Here is a 24,566-nt window from a genome sequence, read left to right as displayed (position 1 = left end):
GCTCTAACAAATAAATGTTTTTTCTTTAAAGGTCATTGTGCTGTTGCTTATCTTTTAGAGCAGAGAGGAAGTTCTGAATTCATGACCGCTTTAAACCACCGAGGCTTCTCACTGATCTGTAGCATTCCAATAGCAGCCTGATGCTTCTGCAGGGGTTCCAGTCCACTTACCGAAACTTCTCCTGTGCAGTGGACCCGAGTGGCAGTGCCAACAGCATAGGTATGCCAATGTGACAGCGGCAGCTGAATAATTCATGAAACATATGCAGCGACTAGCCTAGTGAGAATGGAGAATGGCGATTCTTGTAGGCTACCATTGATTCCATCAGTATCCGCTTCATCTGGCCAATTTGGAAAAATAACAGAGCGCACATCCTTGTGTTTCACTCATCGGGAAAGAACTAATGAATCTGTTCTGAACGGACTGACGTGAGTGGATCCTGTTGCTTTTCATAGGATCCAATTGCATCTGCTGACTGCTGACCAGTTTTTATTCTAAGGTGAACTGGGCCTTAGAGTATGGCTGATGATACAACTCATTCCTGATCGTTTTCGATACAAATCTAAAGTGTGTACAGGCGTCCCCTGATATCAGCAGAATTCTACCCTGATGTCTGCCAGGATAGTTGGCCTCACCTAACATTTCTTGTGAGGAAACTTCAAAAAAGTTCCCAAAGAGTGGTGCAGCTCACTCATTTGTGCCCTCCTCTCTCCATAGAGAAGTACAGCAGCAGGTTTGTACAGCAATCATTTCCAACTGACAAGCAAATTGATCTTTACAAGTCACTTCTGGGAACAAAACTCTAATGTGTGCAGTAGGCTTTACTTCAGTGATCACCTGCATCAGTGGTAAAATGTAACTAATCTAACTGGTGTCTGCCTGATCAATCTGCCAGAGTGTGGTCAGTATGAAGCTACATACACAACTTTGATTGTTACCCCCCAAAACAATTGGTTGCGATTATATCAGGTATAAATCTAGCATGTGTACTGGGGTCTGCCACACTGGTGGCCTCCTCTCTGATAATCAACCAAACTTGAAAATACTTGTCTGAATCTACTGTTGTGCCCACAGCAGGGAGCCTACTTGTACTTCCCCCTCCCTGCTCTGTAGAGTATATGAACAGCGTGCCTGTACAATGATCATGCCAAAACTGTCACCTGCAATGATCAGGAACAATCATGTTGTAGGACAATTGTACTAAATGTGTGTGTGGGGAAAAAAATGGAGAGGCTACAGTTAGGTTGTGATAGGGGTGGGTTTACAAAACCCTAAAACTAGACGTCTTGACTTCTGATATTTGGCACCAAAATGAACAGGGCTTATTGGCACACATTCGATGCACATACAACTTTGGCTGAGGAGTTAAAGGACAACCGGGGTGACATGTGACATGATGAGATAGACATACGTATGTACAGTGCCAAGCACACAAATAACTAGGCTGTGCTTCTTTTTATCTTTCTCTGCCTAAAAGAGTTAAAAATCAGGTATGCAAGTGACAGATTCTGTCCAGGTCGGAACTGGGTCAGACTATGACATAACCCTCACTGATAAGTAATTACAGCATAAAACACTTTCCTGTCAGTAAATTGGTTCTGAGAGCAGGAAAGAGATAAACCATGGTCAATAATTCATAGATTTGAGCTCTAGCATACTTCAATGAAGGTGTCTGAGCAGAGACAATAAAAACTTAAAAAACAGATTTAAATATAAAATAAAACTGTGGGGTATCTAAAAAAAAAAGTCATTTTTTTGGAGAAGGAGGATGAATACAATTATTTTACTCATTTTATTTTCACCTTGGATGTCCTATAAAGTATACCGTGGATTGGCTGCAGTCAGGGGCGTAGCAATAGCCATAGCAGCTATAGCAACTGCTATGGGGCCCTGGAGTTGAGGGGGCCTAGGTAGTACCTGATGTGTTCACTATTAACTTTCCTTTGTTTCTCTACCCTCTGACTTTGTCTCAGTGCCCATGGACTATACAGAGTGTACATTGCTGGAAATGTAAATTGCCCAGTCAACTCATACCCATAGGGTAGGGGCAGGTGGCATTACTCAAGATCTAAAGACCGCATGAAAAAAGGTTTCTATGGGGCCCCATAGTCTCTAGCTATGCCACTGGCTGCATCTCAACACAAGCTGCGTAAACTATGTGGGGTAAGTTTACAGAACCCCAAAATTAGACTTCTTGTCTTATGATATTTGGCACCAAAATGAACAGGTGACCAGTTTATTGGCACCCATTCAATACACACAAAACTTTGGCTAAGGAGCTCAAGTATACCTTGGATTGGCTGCATTATCTCAATTTCCTAGGAAATAGCTCAGCACAAGCTGTGTAAACTATGTCTAGCTAAGCAGCTATGGTAAAAGGAAAACAGCTGAATATTTTCAGTAGAAACGTCTTTGTCACCGTGGCTGGAGACCTGAGCGCCGAGCGTTTACTAATAGGCTGCAAATATTGAGTCTAAACCCCTGCCTGGAAAACCAATTTAGATTCGGGAGCTACAATAAGGCCTCTATGTGGGGCTGGGAGAGCACTTGATTCCTTCTCTGTGTGGTTGACATGCGAGTCCATCATCTTGTGATATACATCCTGCTCTCAATTAGCTGTATACAATCTAACAAATCTAGTAAGAGATGTATTCCGATAAATGTGTTCTATATTCACCAAAGATAGAAGGAGAAGCCTGCTTCCCAGGACTACCATCAGGGTGGTACAAGCGCTCTCCTGGACGGCGGCCCAAATGTCAAGGGCCCTCTTTGGTCCCTTTTTTTTTTACTTTAAAATGAAACCGAGCTGAAGCATGGGTCAAAATGAAAATGGTTACCTAAGTAGAGGGAAGACTCTGGATCCTATAGTTTCCTCCTCGCTCCTGCCAGGTCCTTCTCGCTCCTGCCAGGATCCTCCCCATGCTCCTCTTTTGGCACAAGCCGAGAAGAGTGGTGGTGCTACTGACAAGCACTTGTCAGCTATCTGCAATGGGGAACTGTAGGTCAGCATGAGAAGCATCTATAGGATCCTCCAGAGGCTTCCCATGCTGTGCTCCAGTCTCCAGTCTGCCCAGGACCCCCCTTCACTTTGGAGGGTGCAACCCTTTTCTGGCATGAGAGCATCTTTGCTCCACCCAATGGAGTATGGAGAGCCGCTTGCGCACGAGTGGCATCAGCTTTCTGGTGCGGCTGTACTTGTGCAGATACAGTAAGGCCGTACTCGTGCCAGAAGGCGTGATTACCAATAGTCCTATAGGATCCGGAGGCTTCCCTCTTCTTAGGTTAAGTATTTCTTTTTATACTCAAGATTTGGCTAAGGTATGCTTTAACCTCCCTGGCGTTACACAGTTTAAGTGGCTGCGTCCGTGGGAGGGATTTTTTTAATTAGATTTTTTTTTTTTTATGTTAGCTAGCACTAGGCTAGCTAACGATGCTGCCCAAGCCCCCCGGCCCCTCTCCGACCCCCCGCCGGCAACACTCACCCGTCCGCGATCCCGCGAGAGCCGCACCTTCCCAATCAGCATCACTCGTCGCTATGGCGACGATCGGACATGACGTCATGCGCAGTTCCGATCCTCCCCATAGCGAAGCTGATTGCTGATTGGAAGGATGCGCCATCGCGGGATCCCTGGGGGGGGGGTATGTATACTGGAGGTGATTGGGGGCGATCGGAGGGGACCGGAGCAACTTGGGCAGCATAGATAGCTAGCCAAGTGCTAGCTTAACACAATGTAACAAATTTTATTTTTAAAACATCCTCCCGGGGCGATGTGATCACCTGCGGCGGCTAGCCCGACACTGTGTCGGGCATACCGCCAGGGAGGTTAAAGCGCCAATACAACTTAAGGGTCTATATTCAATGTATCTTTTCTCCTAAGTTTTCCTAAGTGATATTTTCTGAGGCAGGTCATTTTGGCGCACACTCTTCCCCGCGCTACGCCTGACCTGGGCACTGCCATAGACATTATATTATTATGTCTATGGCCGCGCAGCAAAGTCATTCGGGTGCCATTACTTCTCTCTCCGAGTTGCTATGACTCAGAAGGGGAATAACAATTAATGCCGCCCGGAATTTAATGCTCCTGCGCCTGCATAGTATAGCGGACCTGACGGAGATCGGCTATTTCCGCCTATCTCCGTGCTGAGAGCCACAATAGCTCCCCCGCTGGAGCCAGGAAAGGTAAATAAATCAACGCTTATCAGGCTTGTCGGGGGAGGATTCCGGGATGCTTCGGGGGAGCCAGCGCTGGACTGCCTGCATGATGACAAAAGCCTCATTGGGACCCTAAGGCTTCCCCCTCCCAAGGTGAGTACCCCCCAGGGGTACCTCTGATAAGCCTTGACTTTGTGTTGCTACAATGACTTCTGATTTATGAGCATAGTTAAAAAAAATGTTGTTGTTTTTTTAAATCTTGTATGGAAACTGGAGGCTGGAACACTAGCAGCCAGGATCAAAGCTGTGGACTCAGTACAAATCATCCGACTTCAACTTCGACTCCTTAGTTTATGAAATCACCGACTCCAGGTACCCAACAATTAATCCGACTCCACAGCCCTGGCCAGCATGCTAGAAAGGCAGCATTCTGCCCTCTCAGTACACCACCAATACCTATGTGACTGTTTACATCAGCTGGGCAGTATGCAGATGGCATGCATTACTATGATGTATTTATATAGCATTGACATACAGCCTCCCTCATAACACATATACCGCGTAGCTGTATGGTTACGTTAGCAGATCCTTGAACGTGATCTCCCCGCAGTACGTACTAGTCCCATTTCCTGCACGTCAGCTCCGCGATGACAGATTATGTCATTTCACATTGTTGCAGCGTTTCCCCACCCGGAGCCGCCAACAGAAGATTCCTTCCAAATTGCAGAGCCACATACCTCTTCCAGGCCTCTGCCAGGTGCTTTTGATGACAATTCCTCCAATAAAAGTCACAGCTCTGTTCCTGCCAGCTGATACGCTGCAGCACGTCGCTGTAACAATGCCTCAATAATCAGATCCTTCCTTTTTAATCCACAAAATAAAACTTTGCTGGCCCCCGGTCACTCTGAGGTCACCCTTTGCTGCTATTATGACCTCTTGTTGCCCTGAAGCCACTGACCCTGCAGACTGTAGCGCTGAGCGATGCATGACATCAATGCTATGAAAGGAATTTCTATCACGCCAGACCAATATCTCAGAAAGATCCTACTAATGACCTTGCTAGCTTTATAGTAAAAAACGATAAATATATGGTGTTTTTTAGATTTGCTTATATATTTCATATACTGCACTTGAAAACAATTCTATTTATTTTTTTCTAAGGAGGTGAATATGAAAACTGATATTTTTACCATTTAGAACCAGTAGTTGGAGTTCCTAAACCATAACAGTCAGTCAGTGACTGACCTAAACAAGCATATTAACCCTCTTGGCGTTATGATTGCACCCTTTCAGACCCTAAAACCTGGAAAAAATAATGCTGCCAGGGAGATCTGCAGCAGTTTTTCAATCACTCACCTTCCTGGCTGCAGTGCTGCAGTTATGCCTCCATCCTCCGGGTGGCGCTGCAACTCTAAAGTGAAATTGCAGGCTGTCGTTATGACGACAGCCGGCGATCTCACCAGCAGGAAGCAGAGGCCCGGAGGAGAGGAAGAAGAAGAAGAAGAATGACGGCCGACGTCAGGATCTCCCAGGAGGTATGTAGAAACGCCCGCTGTGCACTATACTCTGCACACAGCCTTCGGCGGCTGTCCCGAGCAAAGGTCGGGATTACCGCTCTTAGCTGCGGTTTTCCGCCAAAACCCTAGCTCGGGATTACCGCCAAGGAGGTTAACTAGCCTGATGTCACATTAATCCCCAGCGCTAGAAATCTCCAGGTGGTTGAATCTGCAGTCACCCAGGGCTCAAACTGCATAAATATGGGGGCCGCCACCAAGAAACAGGCAAACCGGCATCAGGTGGTTTGTAAACAAATAAAAGCAATTTATTCAATGCACAAAAACATACACTTTCACCCCTGACGACGGTGGATCGCCGAAACCAGTCAGGAATTGGAGACTAGGCACTTATCGTGATTACCAGATGTGTTTTTGAGTGTACTGACACGTACATACAACGCTTGTTTCATGTGAAGGGTTCCTGTCAAAAGAGCCCACAATGTGAGTATCACACACGTTTTTACGTTATCAAAGATATTATCGTTTCTATGTGTAAAAGCGTGTTTCTGCAGAGGGAGCGGTTAGAGCAGGAGTGCCCATTAGGTAGATCGCGATCTACCGGTAGATCACTAAGGACTTCATGGTAGATCTCGACCCCACTACAGTTTCCATTCTGTGTATACAAATGTGCTCCTAAAATTGTACAAAGGTAGATCATTTTGACTTGCTAATTATTTAAAGTAGCTCACAAGCTGAAAAAGTGTGGGCACCTCTGGGTTAGGGTTAGGCACCACCAGGGGGGTGGTTAGGGTTAGGCATCACCTAGGGGGCAGTTAGGGTTAGGCAACACCGGGGGGGAGGTTAGAGTTAGGTACCTCAGGGGGGTTAGGGACTACTGGGGGTGGTTAGGCTTAGGCACCACTAGGGGATGGTTAGGGCTAGGTATCACCAGGGGGTGGTTAGAGCTAGGCATCACCAGGGGAGTGGTTAGTTTTAGGCACCACCAGGGGAGGGTTCTGTGTGAAAGTAGGGTTGGGTTAAAGGGGAACTTCAGCCTAAACAAACATACTGTCATCAAGTTACATTTGTTATGTTAATTAGAATAGATAGGTAATATAATTTCTTACCCGCTCTGTTTTAAAAGAACAGGCAAATGTTTGTGATTCATGGGGGCTGCCATCTTTGTCATGGGGGCTGCCATCTTTGTCATGGGGCAGCCATCTTTTTGGTTGAAAGGAGGCGACAAGGAGCAGATGACACAGTTCCAACTATCCTGTGTCCTGATTACCCCTCCCAGCTGCACACGCTAGGCTTCAAATGTCAAATTCAAAATGTAAAAAAAAAAAAAAATTGCACCAAAACATAAGACGCAGAATAAGAACAACAAAATCAGAAATCCCATCATGCTTTGCACAGCATCAGGGGAAAAAAGCCCGGGCAGTTTTCTTCTGTGCAGCTAAAAATGAGCTTGTATAAGGGAAACAAAGTTCTGATGCTGTGAAACTGTTAAAGAAACACAAAGCCTTTTCAGTGCTGCTTAGTCGATTTTTAGTCCGGAGGTTCACTTTAAGCTGTATTTGTGAATTACATAACGATTTTTAACGTTAATATATTTTTGTTATCAACTCCCGTCTGTTTTAAAACGTTTGTTAACAAAGTTTATCGTTATTGAGATTTCGTTATCCACCGGCGCCATTTTGTTCTCTGACTCTTTTTTTCCTGGGGCCCTTTTTCATGCACGCACAATTATATCCCTCCCCACACTTCAGACTTCCAGTTAAAGAAATGCTTACAAAAATAAAGCTGTGCAAGTTTAACTATCGCAAGCTACATACTTCACATAGCCTCGTTATTCAGTAACCGGAATTGCCAAGAAGGGGTTAAAGCTTTGCCGTTGGACCTTTTACAAAAAAATAGTGCAGTTCCCAACTGACATACTTCTCTGCCCACAAATGCCACACACTACTAACCACAGAGGAGAGACCAGGAAAGCAAACAGGCAGGAATGTGCAGCAAAGGAGTCTGGAGGAAATAAAATGTTTGCCTGAGTATCTTTCAGCGTGATGAAAAAGAATATAATTAATAGCAAAGAAAAGCATCTGTATTGCATTTGTATCACCGAGGCATCTATATGCCAAAGCTCCTTGCTGCCTGATTCCTGGAGACATTGTCAAAAATTAACCTGTAAGCCAGGGTCACGCTTATTTCAATTGCATGCGTTTTAGAAAGCACAGGCAAAAAAGCACATTATAGTCTATGAGCCGCACAAAAAACGCATTGGTATGCGTTTTTAAAATGCTCAACAAGTTCATTCTTTCTGCATACTGTATGCGTTCTGCATGCAAGGCTTTCCTACGGTGAAAGATGATGCGTTTCTGCCCAAATAAGGTAAAATAAGGTAAAAACGACTTTATTTTTACTTGTTAAATATGAATATGGATTAAAACCGCAAAAAGGAAACTAATGAAAAATGCATAAAAACGTACACGGAAAACGTAAATGCAGGAATAACGCACATAGCAGAAAACTGATTTTTTTTCAGCATGGACAAGTGTGACCTTAGCCACAGGGTTCAGGGTAAAAATATCAGGTTAATGCCTGCACTGCCAATCATTCTGGAAACGGATAGGGTACTGTCCTGCTGTATCAGGCTGGGAGGACAGTAGGCAGTGCAGAAAACCATGTGTTTTCTGCATTGTGCATTTTTAATTTTAGCTGAATTTTTTTGTGCCTTTTTGTATGCGTTTGCAATTGCATTTTTCATGCATTTTTGGTGCCTTTGCGTTTTGTTTGTTTTCCTAACCAATGAAGCAAAATACAGTATCATATTTATATTTTAAAAAAAAACGCATCGAAAATGCATCTCCATTGAGTTACAATATGTGCATTTTACATGTGTTATTGAAAATGTTGAAGCAAGTTGTGAGTTTTCAAACTGTAACTGTAAATTGCACATATTTGTGTTTTTACATGCAGACTTTCATTAGCGGCAAAAACGTGAAGGTTTTTCGCAACGCTACCCTTTCTGCCTAGTGTGTTCCTGGCCTCAGTGTAGTCAGCTGACCCTTTGAACACTCACTGCAAATGCTTAGGCAAATGCTTTGATCCAAATGAATCATCCAGGTACCTCGACGCGGTGTATGTACCTGCGCAAGAGAATCAATTATTTTGTAATAAAGACACCAGCTTTTAACTTAGCTGTGGTTCCTGGATAAGTGGTTTGGATGAAAGCATTCACATACGCATTTGCATGCGAGTGTGCAAAGGGTTAATTGACTTTGCTCTTTTGTTGGCCACACCCCCTTCAGCACTTCCCTTATAACGTATTTACATTTCCAGACTTGAGGTGATGTGCTTGGATTTGTGTGTTGTTTTCCAGCTGTATCAGTGTAAACACAATGGCATAGGCAAGGCAGAAAAGCTATAAGCACCGGCATCATGTCTACGCTCTCACTACAAGTATGCTTTAAACTATCTGGGATGAATAAAGGAAATTTGGCCCCTTGGGTACACAGCCAGGCTTACTTTCTCTTATGTAAGTGCTTATGGCTGATTTCGTCCATGAAATGTGAATTGAAAGCTGTGCATGTTCATACTGCCATATGAGTCACACAGAGTGATAGAAGCTTTTTTCCTCTTCTCCTGAGCAAGAATGCTTTCATTACCATTTGGCTCCCAAGCATCATTCAGGTCTTCATAGCAGCAATCTGCTTTGGTGGAGATATATGCAACTAGCTGAGTCACATCAGGTAGTAGCCGCTACTGTCGCACCAAAGGTGATCTTACTCAGCGGTCATGGCAACAGGTCATCAATTATAACAGGCTGAAAATGCAAATATTATGCTACATTTACGCTGTCAACTAATGATGAGGTATGTATCGTACATCAAATGTATCAGTACCAGCTATGCAATGTGTTACCGTATATACTATATATGTAGGTGAATGTCACATATACTGTATACTACGCCTTAGCAGTGAACCTACATGCTATTTTGCCTTGCCACATCAATCGATCCCTCACTTACTGTGCCATGTTCCTGGAACCCACAAGATTACAAAATGTTTCATGCGGTGGACAAGATACTAGGATTTCCAGGATAATTGGAAACTATGGTGCACATTTCTAAACAGCGGTAAGCAGAATATAGTGTGTAAAGTGTTAAAGACGATCAGTAGAGTATAATGTATTGCATGTTATGTATTGCATCACACTCTACTCACCCTGCATAAGACTTTACGCATGTTATTCTGCTTGACGCAGTTTAATGAAACCCCTGATTTACATAAGAATTGTACACACAGCGAGTACACCACAAGTGCTGCACTACACTGCCACCCACGCTAAGCCATTGCCTACAATTGCACCGCCCACACCAAGCTCTCATCCACAACTGCATTGCCCACACTAAGGCCTGGTTCACATTAGCGTTTGCTGTCTGGATTCGGCTGATCGGATCCGGACCGTATACTGTACAAACGGAACATTCGTTCCGCATAGCAATGCAAAGTCTATGCGGACGTTCACATGTGTCCGTTCCGTACAGAACGGAGCCGGATCGGATCCGGACTCCGGACACTTTTCCAACATGTGCTATATTTCGGGTCCGGATCATCTGGCCCACGCACCCGGGCCGGATCCTGACCCGAACATGCGGCCATGCTGTGCAATGAGAAACGGAAGTTTCTCATCACACTGGCAATAGGACCGGATGCTTCCAGCACCGGTCCTATGCCACTTGGGGGGCCCGGACTACACGCCGGTATCCCCCATGCTAGCGGTGCCTTTCTGGCACTGCAATGTATCTAGTTCCAGCTACTTTATTGTAGCCGGAAATGAGACATTCCGGATCCGCAACTTGTGGCCACCGCAGAGACCCGTACGGTCTCTTTGTGGCCCCCGGACCCCCGGACACTTGCGGACTCGAACCGCAAGTGTGAACGGGGCCCAAGCCGCCGCCCACATTAGGTCTCCACCCACAGGTGTGTCTGTGCATATTTACAACCTTCGGCTAGTATATAGGACTAGTGACCTTAGCCCGTCAAAAAAAGGGCTACGTCTGCCTGCCGCGCGCGTGTCCACACAAGACCGCCGCACACGCACACGCCCGCCGCTTCTGGCCCCGTCCTCCCCTGCAAGCCTTCAGTGTCTCTGCGTACCTGCACATGCACAGTGCTAAAAAAAAGCACTGACACACAGACAAAGCAGGACGCATGGACATTTGCAAATTATATATAGAGATACCCCAAAATAGCTGATGGGCGACACAGAGTAATCTGGCTGGCCACTAGAGGGAGAACACTGCTGTACTACTCCAGGTTATGTACCACCCCTTCTTGAAGCAAACCCTTATGTGTAAAAAGTCACTGAACATAAAACATCATCCATATTGCAATGTATATTTGCATATGCGTACTACTGAAAACAGTTTTGCCTTGTCCCTGTATTTTGAATGCACTGTAATCCAGAGAAACATCACTTCTGTTGTCCCCAAGAAACATAAATAAGTAGCTATTCCACTAATCAATTGGTGAACACTTGGGTGAAGCTTGTCTATAACTATTATATTATTTACCAATAGGGTTATTTTATGTAATTCTAATGCAAGGTTGTCTCTAAATGGTGGACATATTTAGTACGCAGTATCTTTGCTTGGTATAGGGTAATAATAGGTAATATAATAATATAGCCACAAATCAGTCTTAAAGAACAATGGCACAGAAAGCAAAGCAAAGCCTGCTACAATGTATTATGAAAGCACAACCACGACTCAGTACATCCTAATAACGTGAAGTACATGCCAAATTATGATTACACGGTTCAGTGATAATTACAGACACAGTGAAAGTGCGTGAGAAACATGTGTATGCAGGTTCAGGTATAGACAGAATCAGGGATGTAAACACAATTATGGAATGAGTTAAGATCACAGATTATTGCTGCTCTATGGGGCCAAGGGATCCAGACTGCAAGAGGAAGGAGGGGGGGGGGGGGGGGGGGGTACGCAGCTAGCAAGGGGAAAGAAGGAGATGTTAGTTATAGCAATCTTCATCACATACTTGAGGCAGGGAGTTCAGTGCAGGTTATCTACAGGGAATTCCTGAAGGCAGATTAAGGTAATGTCATTAGCTGTATCTAAAATATATCTTTATAGGCATTTTCATTCAAAGCAATTTTTTAATGCTGCCCTGAGACTTTACTTCTTAGGGGAAACTATACTGGTTTTCAGTTATTTATTTATTTTTTTGCTGTAAGGGTCTGTTTCCACCAGGAGCGAATTTGTGTGTTTTTATCACACAGATTCGCACACCAATGAATTCCTATGTGCCTGTTTCCATTAGATGCAAAATTTGCATCCAGAAAAAAATGAACAGCAGGGTTTTAGGAAGCCAGATGCTGTCTTTGCGTGTGTTTTCGCATTGCTTGCTTGTTTTCAGGAGCATTTTTGCGTTCACGATCAATAATGGCCAAAAGACTTACCCTTCCTTCCTCTCTTCTTATGCAAATGCTTATACATATATATCTATATCTATATATATATATATCTATATATATCTATATATATATATATATATATCTATATATATATATATATATATATATATCTATATATATATATACAGTGTTCTCCCCAGGCTCTTTTAGCCGGGTGCTCCACCCGGCTAGATTTGGTGACCACCCGGCTGTCATCGGCTCACCTCTTCATCTCCTCCTATGCTGTAAGCAGAGTTGCCCTGCATTTTCATCTCGCCCCACCCGGCTACTTTTTTATGCCACCCGGCTACTATTTCATGCCACCCGGCTGGAAAAAAATTCTGGGGAGAACACTGTATATATATCTATATCTATATCTACCTACCTACCTACCTACCTACCTACCTACCTACCTACCTACATATATATATATATATATGTCATGCAAATTGCATGCATCTAGAGGAATGGTACCCTTAGAGCACTTGTTTTACAAATAAATGCTCAACATGGGGTGCAGCCATGTTATTCGGTTGTCAAAGTTTCTGAATGAAGAACAGTAATATCCTGTTTCTCTGTCATGGAATACTAACATAAGCGGTGCAGCACTGGGGCATGCTGGGGAAATGCCTCCCCCCCCCCAGGAATCACTGCCCCCCCCCCCCCCCCCAGTGCCCCCCACCCCAGTGCCCCCCACTCAGTAACATACAGTTAACTGTTTCCAGGAACCAGCAGCATACAGTGAACAGGATAGGGTCTGTAAGAAAATATCCCCATGTCCATCTGAGTCTACAGTATGTAGGCATTAAAGAAGTTCTGTGTATGTGTGTGTGGGGGTGAAAATGAAAACGGACACTTACCTGGGGCTTCTGCCAGCCCCCTGAAGCTGTAATGTCCCACAATGTCCTCCAACGATCCGCCATGTGGTCCTGGTCTAATTCCACATGTAATCCAACTGAGGCTGCGCCTGAGCAGTAAGCTCCCGATGATGCGTGTGGGAAGAAGCACTATTTGGCTTGTTAGATGAATATCAGACCGGGACTGGCGGCGGGGATCCAAGGATCGTAGGGGGACTTGACAGCTGCAGGGGGCAAATAGAAGCCCCAGGTAAGTGTTCATTTTTATTTTCAACCTTCCCCCACAGAACCCCTTTAAGTAAACCAAGGGTATTATCTAATTGCCATAAATATCTCACAATCCTTGCAAGATCCCTTGTAATTAATGTATCTGGATGACACAAGATGAAAAGCTTATTGTTTTTCTTTTCAATTAGCCAATAAACTAGATCTAGTATTTTAAAAACTCCAGAAATACTTACGGTAGGTACTAACATACTGGTAAGTTAATTATCCTTAGACTGAGAAGGGAATACTAGGTTATGACTAGGAATTAGGTTGTGAGCTTCTTTGAAGTACAGTTAGTGACATGACTATGCACTCTGTAAAGAGCTGTAAAAGTTGTAGGCATTACATAAATACACCATACAACTACTAGTAATAACACCAATAATATCAGATGGTAATTCAGAATAACAGAGAGCCTGTCTCCTATTTGAAGCCTCTAGTGGGCAGTACAAGGCAAAAGCGGGATCATACTGACAAAACTACTGCCAGCTGCAGCAGACCCTGGGGTGTTGGATGTCCCAGATTGCCTTGGCACTGTATGCCATTGACTTTTTATTGCTGTTCTACAATGTAGTTAGAAGCTGGTGCTTTATATATATACACGGCAGTACCGTGTGTGTGAGAGAGAGAGAGAGAGAGAGAGAGAGAGAGAGAGAGAGTATTCAGTGCACTGTTCAGTCACACTGACAATAATTGGTTTTAACCATTGAGGAACTATGTGGACAAAGGGAGACTCGGAGAGATTAAATCTCAATTTACCCACTCATTTGGAAGGAGGATACCAAGGACTACTATTAGCAGCTAAGCTTTCTGTGGTGGCCATTCTTGATAGGATCTCGAAGTGTGATGCCTGGTACACACAATGCAATTTCCCGTCAGACTGAAGGTCAATTCGATTATTTCCAACAGGTTCAATCTTTTTTCTGATCATTTTTCTGTTCGATTTTCTGATCACGTCTATACAAAATTGATCACAAAAACGATCAGAAATCAGATCGGACATGTTGGATATAAATGATTCGGTGGGAAATTGTATAGTGTGTACTAGTGTGTTTTGGAATTTTGGGCAGATTGGCATTGGCTATTAGCATTGTTTGTGGCAAATATTGATCTTCTATTCTCAATGTTACACTAAATATGTGTTATTAAAGTGTACCACCGATGGGGCCCCTGCAATAAAATAAACATACCAAGGGCTTCCTCCAGCGCCCTCCAGCCTGATCGCTCACACAAGATCCTCTTCTTCCTCTCCGTTCGCCAGCAATTGGCCCTGGAAAGTCCTTCGGTCTGAGGCCAACTGCACATGCCTGGCGACGCGTGCGCTCCTGCCACGTTCTCGTCGGCACAGAATGCTCCCGGTGACAGACAAGACAAGACAAATAACATTTATATTGCCATTTTCTACTGGCGGACTCAAAGCGCCAGAGCTGCAGCCACTAGGACGCGCTCTATAGGCAGTAGCAGTGTTAGGGAGACTTGCCCAAGGACTCCTACTTGCCCAAGGACTCCTAAGGTGCTGGCTTACTGAACAGGCAGAGCCGAGGTTCGAACCCAGGTCTCCTGTGTCAGAGGCAGAGCCCTAAACCATTACACCATCCACCCACAGGAGCAAGACAGGGGAGCGCGCCTGGCCGGAAAGCCAGTGTGCAGTTGGCCATGGACCGGAGGACCTCCTGGAGCCAATTGCAGGCGAACGGAGAGGGAGAAGAGGAGGCTGTGAGAGTGATCAGGCCAGAGGGGTCTGAAGGAAGCCCCAGGTATGTATATTTTATTGTAGGGGCCTCGTCCCTGGTACACTTTAAACAGTGTTTAGCCAAGCACAGGAGTTATATTTTTACTTTTTTTCTCTTTATTTGACAGGAGCTGGAGTTCTTTTGTAATTCTCCTAGCATCTGTGTTCCTAAAATGCTACTTTTCATCTAATTTTCATTTCAACTTATTATTACCTGAATGCAAAAAAGCTGCCTCCCCCCCCCCCCCCTTGTATGGTGCAGGCCCACAGAGTTCAGTGACAAGGATGTCAGTTTCGTCAAATCCACCCTGAGGGCCCGTTCACACTAAGGGTGTTTTTGCCCTTTTTTCAAGCGCAGGCGATTTTCAAAATCACCCTCAATACGCCTGTGCAATGACTCCCTATGAGAGAGTTCACAGCTGAGCGGTTCGTTTCCGATCCGCTCAGCAAAGCGCTGCCTGTATCATTTTTGAGGCGATTTTGCCTCAACGGAAGGTATAGGAAAAACACAAAATGCTCACAAAATAGCTTTGTGCAGCGTTTGCGTTCGTTTTTTTAAGAATAAGTACATTGTATTTATTCTTTTCTGTTTGCGTTTTCATTTTTAGATGTGAACGAGGCCTGATTGTTACTTGCCTTTTCCTCTGTGACTTGCTTCGCTCATGTTGAATGTAATTATAATGAATACTGTAGTTATGACCTACCTATTGAGTGGTTCTGAATGTATAGGCAGGTTTTTTCTTTTTTGAATAATATCTGCACATTGCTTTGGTTCTCTACTTGTCTTTGGTAAAAGGGGGTGTGATTTGAGGGGTGTGGTCTGTGTTTAGGGGCGGAGTTTAGGGCGCCAGAGCTTATCTGCCTACAGGCTCCTGAGCTGTAAATCCGGCCCTGGCAGTACGTTTACACTTTAACCTCTTACAGATTACTTGCAGCCAATCTAAGAAGGTCCTGAAAAGAACTATATTGTTAAATTCCAGGAAAGGAAGATTCCCAAAGTTGGGTTAATCTAGTGATAAGGAAAACACTGACCAGCTGTATATTCCACTGTAGCTGTACAGAAACAAAAAAAAACAAGCAAAAAAAAAAAAAACGGTCCTCATGGTGTGTATTTTGTGTGGCCTGAAAGGAATGATCTCACCTGATTTAGTTGGCTGTGAATTATAGCAGCTGAAGATCGGGCCTGTTTTATAGTTGGGGACCAGGCATCTGTGAGCAGCGTAATGGAATACGCTGTACTGCTCCAGCAGTGGACCCAGGAGGGATACATAGTTAGCATGTGTTAGTTGGCATGTGTGTAACTGCACTAGTTTGTGGCAAGCTGGTAGGAGTGAATAAGGCTGTGGAGAGCCCATTGATTTTAAGACATTATATTGTAATTAATGGAGCTCAATACCATGCGGTTCATGGGGACATTCAACCCACTTCGTCAGGTACAAAGTACTCCATTACAAGACAACTTTTAAAATGCGTAATTGTAATTTTAAAGGTTAAATGTGTCTGGTAATGGAGTACTTTGTACTTGAGGAAGTGGGGGGGGGGGGGGGATGATATTCCATGAAATGCGTTGTAGAAAGCTGCATTCTTTACAATAAAATATGTTAAAATCAACAGACTCGCCAAAGTCATATTCACTCCCACTAGCTTGCTACAAACTAGTGCAGTTAAACACCACGCTAACTATGGATAACAGCAGAGCCATCTATCCCAGATCTACCATTGGAGCACTACAGAATATTCCAGAACGGTATCTGCAGAAGCTGAATACTCAGCTCGCGACGAAGGAAGATGGATAACAGCGACGTCCCATGACGACATGCGCTCCCATATCCATCTTCCTGCCGGCGGATATGCGCAGCGTCACGTGACAGCACACGTCAGCTACAAATGGGCAGTGAAGCGATCGTGGTACTTTGTATGGAGTCATTGGGGATCCCATCCGCCATGACAGTTGTTATCGCCACACGCCGCTAAACATAATTCGCTTGATCGCACATCTGTACCCACGTTGCGGGATGGTGGAAACGACCACTTGTCGCTCAAAAAAAAATAATCGTCAGTCCTCCGAAAAATCGCCGGGAAAATTGTGAGGTGGATACAAGCCTTAAGAGGGACACACACAATCTTCAGCAGCATTAATTCACAGCCAATCAGGTGAGATCTCAATGTGTGACACTACCGCAACACACTACATGTTCTGCTTTGTAACAATGGAATCAGTTACATCACAACTAATGAGGAGTGGACTGTTCATAGACTTTGAATTGCACCAGTGCTCCATTACATAGCAACATGTCAGTGTGAAAGCACCTTCAGAGTGAAGCCACAAATCAAACCACTTTATTGAAGAAATACTTGTTGTCAATTCGTTCATCTAAGCGACTGGGACACGTCAAGCGTTAATGGCTGGGAGAGCAGTCTTTATCCGCTTAGAGTTACACCGAGTTCCCATGCTTGCCTTATAATCCCCATTTGGCACAGGTCTGCCTGCAACACACTAGGCCAATGTCGTATTACTGGACTGCAGAGCACTTGGGCTGATCTAAACTGTACTGCACGCTATGTACTCCACCCTAAATGACTTCACACATACAAGGAGGTTTGCATGGTTTACTGATGAGGCACAATATGTGCTCTATGGCTTCAGTAATATTAATCACTAAGGGACAAAGGCCAATCATTTCAGATTACAGAAGAATTAGCCACCGGCCGTAAAAGCTGAGGATGCTGACTCATGAGTGAAGGATTCTGGGTCAAGTCCCTCAAATCCTAGTAACCTTAAACATCGTGTAACAAACCCTGCTATGGTTGAAAACAAAGTAGCCTTAAAGGGGAGCTATCACTGAAATCACACTTTGGGCTCAATTCACTGTGTAAGTGTAATAACTGCTATCACAGCAGTTCTCACGCGAGCTGCCGCGTGCTAACCTTTGCACAAAGGTTAGCTTGCAAACAGCATTAATTCGCATGATAAGCAAAAGTTTGTGCGCGATCATGTGCGCTTTTCATGTGAAAGGCGCACGTGATCGCACACAAACCTTTGCTTATCACGCGAAGTAACGCTGTTGGCGTGTTAACCTTTGCGCGCGGCATCTCACGTGATAACTGCTGTGATAGCAGTTATCACACTTTAGTGAATCGAGCCCTTTATGTGAATCAGCGGGCTACATGACCGCCTTATCAAATCCCATTAGAGGACAATTATAAGCTGTCATGGCAGCTCATACGCTTCCCTGAAAGGCCTTCAACTACATTAAGTCAAGTGGAGCGTAATGGGGGAGGTGGAATTCCACAGAAGCATGTCTCCAACGCACTGATGCATATAGATAGCCAATGAGATGCTAATAAATCTGTATAGCATGTAAATTGTATGCAACTCAATTGGACCAATCAAACTGATCAGGAAATGGAAGGAATTACCCCCACAATGCTAAGGAAGCTAGACAATAGTCATCAATAGAGACAGTCAATGAAATGCTAATGATTCTGGCTTACAGGCAAACTCTATGTAGCTTGAAAATGGGGAAGACACATGGGCTTCCTTCCAAATTTGATGGACAAAATTACAAGCCACATACAGTTTGCATTAAATTTGTACAAGTAATGTGCCTGTCAAGCTATGTGCACACAATTGAATGTCACCCGCAGGGATCAGGATTCAATCCCTCTGGGAATGGTTTGGGGCCTGATGCTGTATAGACACATCACTGTCCTGCAGGGCAAGCAACGCATTCTGTAGCTATAGAGGGGGAGGAGCACAGCACATGATGGTGTGGGCGGGGTGAATGGGGAGAACAATGTGCTTGAGCTCGGTCTGAAGTCGCTTAGTTAGAGAGCTCCCTGAATCTGGTCCAAGGTGGTCTTCATTGGGTGCCTCGGCCGACTTTAAGCTGGTGTATGTACGTAGCTTTAGAATGTAAGAACCTAAAGCATAATCAGAGACGTGATTGATACATGCAATCATTTTTATTCAAACGTGAACAAATTATCGAACAGGAAAATTTGAATGTAATTGAACTAAATCTGGGCTAACTTTTGTTTTGTTTCCTTCACATCTGCTTTTTGATTAATCATGTAAAACAATTGCATTAACAACTATCCCTGTATGGTCAGTGTTAATAAATTAGGACCACAGTAAGTTGCAAACTCCACCCCTTCAGAAAAGCCTCCAGGGTCCTTTTTTTGACTGCTGCTCTGGCCACCCCCATCTGCATTGCCATGGCCCACCATCAGTGGGAGGGGTTTCACCACGATATCAGCCAAACAGACCCCCTGATGATCTATTCGAGAAAAGGTAAAGAATTCTCATCAGAAACAGGGTATCAGCTACTGACTGGGATGAAGTCCAATCCTTGGTCACAGTTCCTCTTTAATTCCCAAGCTAAGATTTGCATCCCAGTAGAAGTGCAATACCTACAATGCATATTATGTTAAATATGCTACTAAATTTGGCCTCTTACTATACAATTTTTGCTTTTGGCAGATCTCTAGCCCGGAGGTCTCACAATATAAAGACGGATTATACTTGGCATAAAAAATAATCACTTTTGCTGGTACAGCGGTAAACTTTGTACTTTTATAGGAACTGAAGGCTTTTCAATGACGTAGCTTGCACTCCGTATGTTTAATATATTTCAGGACACCCTTTTTACTATGACACCGGAGAAAAATAATAAGAAAAAAATGGCTGCAGTCTTACTGTATAATACCTTCCATATGTCCTTCATATAACTTCCAATCCCCATTGACGCAATGTACGGAGCCCAGACAGATGGAATGCATTCCTTTGTATGGACAATGAAGATGCATCTGTACATCCCTGCAGCATAAATTTACAGTAAATCCATTGTCTCTCCCCGTAACACACAATCCAGCTGAACGGTACTACACCAATACAATGAAGCATAAACAGGAGGACACGCAGGATAATTCTGCATGTCAGCTCACTACCCATACAATTCTATAAGCCTGTTCACAGTACTGTGTTGTAACTGATCACGTTATTCTAACTCGCTGCATGCAGGCTTTGTATTCAAGTCTATGTCCAGTCTCCATTGCAGTTCACACTCGTTATAACCCGTGGGTTATTATGAAACTGACCACTGTGAACCTAGCCTGACAGATAGGAGTATAAATGTTTTCTGTAGTCAGTGGATTAGCCCCAGTTCACACTGGATGGATGAAAAACTGATTCTGTAAAAACCGATCCCTTTTCAGTTTCAAATGGGTCAGTTTGTTGTGCTTTGCATCCGTTTTTCATCCCTGTTTTCTGTTCCATTTCTCGGTATACTTATCGGCATTTGCTTCGTCTGGCCAACCTGAAAAAGTGGTGTAGTACCCAAACTTGCATTCCACTCAGCGGAATGGACCAATCGATCCGTTCAAAAGGAACTATGTGAATGGATTCTGTTACTTTGCATCCTTACCAATCTGTTCCTTTTAGTTAAGCGTAAAGTGAATGTCAACTGAAATAATAAAAAAAAAAACCTATGGAGAGGGAAGGCTCTGAGTCCTATAGAGCCTTTCCGTTCCTCACACGGTCCCTTCATTCCAGCGCTGTCACCCCGTTAGCAGTATTAGATCGTCAGGGGGACGTCGCTAGATTCATCTTCCTCCGTTGGGTGGTGGGAATTCAGCCTTAGACAGAATAAATAGTACACTACGGTATGGGTTGAGGTGGCATCTTGGATGTATTATCACCGATTTGCTCATAGGAGCCATGGTTCAGTATGGACAATTAGGAGCATTGACACGGTGTTGCCCTTATAAGTCTGAAGCCTATCCTCAGGCATACAGTCTGGGAACAAATAACATCTTCATAAATAGTCCCAGACTTTAAAGAAACAAAGATTATGCAGGCAGATCATTAGAATTCACTGAATGCTAGAGTTCCTCTTTATAATAAACACTCACATCTATATAATCCCCAATCAGCAGTTACCGGTCAAAGGTCAGCAGTCTCCTCACTATAGCATGCCATTAGCACATACCTGGCACCAAGCACTGTAAACAATAGTAAAATCTCCAGGCAAATCTTTTTCCTTGAGTTTCAGGGAGCGGATCCAATCCTTGGACAGCTCCAGCAGGGTGATTCATACACGTTACTATAAAGACAGGATATTCTGCGCACTTGCCTGCCTGCTGCCTCTGAGAGTATCTGTTAGGGTGCAGGTAAGGTCAGGAGCAATATGTTCCTCTGCAGTCACTGGGGGACAAAGATTCCCATTCAGCATGCAGCAAAACTGGTGGCCTATCTGCCTAGGTGTCAGCAAAATGCTTCTAAGCATGGAGCCCACACTGCACTTTTTACTGTGTTAAAATAAATTCCATCCAGAAAATACATTTTATACTGGCATGTTACAGGGCGACAGGTTGTTTCTTTAATCCTTTAAACTCCAATATCCACCCCACTCCCCCATTAAAATGGACTCCTTAATAATTAGATCCTTGGTGTGACCATAACCACAGACACAATAATAATTACTTTTTTGTATAGCGCCTTTCTCCTGTCAGACTCAAAACTCTTGCGAGGCAGCCGCTAAAGGCACACTCAGTAGGCAGTAGCAGTGTTAGGGAGTCTTGCCCAAAGAACTCCTTACTGAATAGGTGCTGGCTTACTGAATAGGAAGAGCTAAGATCTGAACACAGGTCTCTTACATCAGAGGCAGAGCCCTTAACCAGTACACTATCCAGCCACCAACAGACATGAGATAACCAGTCCAATTCATCCATTTATGGTTGGCTTGACAAGAATGTCATGCCTTTGGGTGCTCAGCAAATATCACCTTGCATGCAGATGATGAGATTATTGTGGGATATTGTAAGTAAGGAGACCTTGTGTAAACACTACTGCATACAGACAGCACCTGTAGCATTCACTTTCCTTCAATCTTCATAGAAGAAGGAACCATTACTACAGCTAGGTAATTTAAAGCAGACCTGAACTCAGAACTTCCGCTCTACTCTACAAGATAAGCAACAGCATAATAACCTTACAAGAAAAAAAAATATTTGATACAGCTGATACAAATCCTGCAATAAGTCTGCAGTGTGTCTACTTCATGCTTTAATGCAGATTAGGCTGTTCTGGGCCTGCGCAGTATGCTTCTGGTGATGGCAGCAGGCGCAGTGGTTTTCCATCTTTAACCCTCTTAGCGGTACGCAGTTTCAGTGGCTGCGTCCGCGGGAGGGATTTTTTTTAAATAAAGTGTGTTTATTTGTTAGCTAGCACTTCGCTAGCTAACTATGTGCCCCAAGTCCCCCGTCACCTCTCTGACCCAGACCCCCCTGATCGACGCCGGCAACATTTACCTGTCCCGAGATCCCGCAAGAGACGCAGCTTCCCCAATGAACTTCACTCATCGTTATGGCGACGATCGGACATGACGTCATGCGCAGTCCCGATCCTCCCCATAGCGAAGCCTGGAGTTGATTGGGATGATGCGCCATCGTGGGATCCCTGGGGGTACGTATAACGTCGTTGATCGGGGCAATCGGTGAGAACCGGAGGGACTTGGGCCACATGGTTAGCTAGCGAAGTGCTAGCTTAACAAAATACACCAATTCTTATTAAAAAAAACTTCCCGGAGCCATATGATCCCCTGAGGCGGCTAGCCCGAGCGTAGGTCGGGCTTACCGCCAGGGAGGTTAAAGTCGGAAATTCCAGCAGTGAACCGGAGGCGGGGACCGGAGCGTCAGTGAGTGGCTGTGAGGGCACAGGACGTCTGCGGGGGACCATTAGTAGCCACTAACACAACTTAATGATCAGCTGGTCCATATAACATGGCACTGTGGTCACTCAGTCTGAGTAAAATAGCCCTAAAGTCACCCAGTGTACATAACAAAGAACAATGGTCATTCAGTTACTACGATATGGTGCTGTAGTCACTCAGTCTACGTAACACAGCACTGTGATCATTCTGTCTGTAAAATATGATGCTGTGGTCACTCAGTTCATGTAGCACAGCACTATGGTCATTAGGTGTGTATACTGTGATGCAGTGGTCACTCAGTCCATGTAACACAGCACTGTGATCATTCAGTTTGTATAATTTGATCCTATGGTCACTAAGTTTATGTAACACAGCACTGTGATCATTTGGTTTGTATAATATGATACTGCCATCACTCAGTCTATATGACACACGGCCCTTTTGTCAGTCAGCCTGTGCAACATGACCTAATTGTCAGCTCATCTCTATAACATGGTCTCTGAGGAAGCAAGCAAGCCTGCTTGTGAAACGGCTGTCAGACCAACCCTATACACCTGTATCTGTCTGTGTTTGGGGATGCAATAAAGTGTGGTAACTGCAGCTCATGGTGCCCGGATTCTACCTTTCTTTTACATTGGATCTGATTTACCTAGCCTGTCCGGAGGCACATTGAACTATCCACCAACCCCCACTCAGGTGCCGTCATCTACTAGTGCCGACTCCTTTGTTCTTCTAGTCCACTTAACATATGAATAGGTTTTGCTATTCTAGTTATAGCCTAATTTCTTTATAAATTCAGGTATTTAGAATGGTTACATGAGGAGGATGTGAAGAAATATCCTTGTGGTAGAGTCCAGCCTCTCACCCTCTGTGCACTTCATATTTACCAGCATATGAAATGTGCGAGCTCACTCATTTCTAATATTATACTGGGACTTCCCTTGACCTTTGCAGCTATTCCAGGAGTTCCTGGCATCAGTTCTGCCATGGACACCATCCAGGTCCATAACTCAGTCTGTTTACACCAGGCCTTTCTGTTAGTAAACAGCTGCAGGTCTGCTTCAGCCATGTGAGGGTGTCAGTCTCCACAGCATCGCCACAGCTGCCAACATCTCCAAAATGAAGATTCATGACTGACCCCCTGCACCTAAACTGCCTCAGCAAAATACTGACTGGGGCTCACTACTAAACAGCTGTGAACTGGAGGTATTCTGGCATTTCCTCAGGATAGCATATAATGAAGTTGCAGAGGAACCATTCATGCCACCATGAGGCTGCAGTCCACTAATAGTAACATGGAAATTCATGAGAATGTGGCTGTGAAAATAGATAAATCGACGCTTACCTGCCGCAAAGTCGTCCGTACATTACCACATCAGTACCTAATCAGTACCTATCACACATATTATGCAATAATGCAAATCTATGACGACGCATTCAGTGTAAACGGCTAGCATGCTTGGACCAGCGGGAATAGTGGTGATGTACTTCCTGTCCAGCAGGGAGTACTTCACTGAATGAGGGAGGAAGGAGGGCGGGCCTATGCATATGACTACTATGTGGTAGTACTACGGTTACTGTGGTGCAGTTACCCCATGGCAGGGGGGAAACCAGCTTTTTTTTCAACAATTACCATAGTTTGTACTTTCTAAAATAAGTATTGGTATGACATGATTGGAAAATCATTACAATTGGTTCTTATTCACAATTTAAAGCGTGACAAATTAATAGGAAATGGGATTAAAGAACTTTAGTTTAGTTCTGCCTAGGTTAGGGAAGGTCTAATGCTGGGAATACACGGTTCGTTTTTGCCTTCGTTTAAACATTCGATTCGTTCGGTAAACGAATCGAGTGTTGAAAACGTATGTGAAAAT

The 24,566-nt window shown here is 44.3% G+C and overlaps 1 protein-coding gene across 5 annotated transcripts in view; it reads right to left on the bottom strand.

Moving 5' to 3' along the window:
• Window positions 1-24,566, bottom strand: part of ADAMTSL4 (ADAMTS like 4) — a 318,711-nt gene that overhangs the window by 256,178 nt on the left and 37,967 nt on the right. Inside the window, exon 1 of one of the 5 annotated variants that reach the window (XM_068253244.1) lies at window positions 12,985-13,060. The exons of the other annotated variants lie outside the window; for them this stretch is intronic. The gene's annotated coding sequence lies outside the window, so the exon portion shown is untranslated. Of the gene's footprint in view, window positions 1-12,984; window positions 13,061-24,566 lie in introns of those variants that run through there. 5 annotated transcript variants of the gene reach the window in all.

This window comes from Hyperolius riggenbachi, chromosome 9 (genome assembly GCF_040937935.1).
Source record: "Hyperolius riggenbachi isolate aHypRig1 chromosome 9, aHypRig1.pri, whole genome shotgun sequence".
Classification (NCBI taxonomy): domain Eukaryota; kingdom Metazoa; phylum Chordata; class Amphibia; order Anura; family Hyperoliidae; genus Hyperolius; species Hyperolius riggenbachi.
Note: the sequence above shows the minus strand (reverse complement) of the source record. Positions and strands in the feature narration are given on the sequence as shown.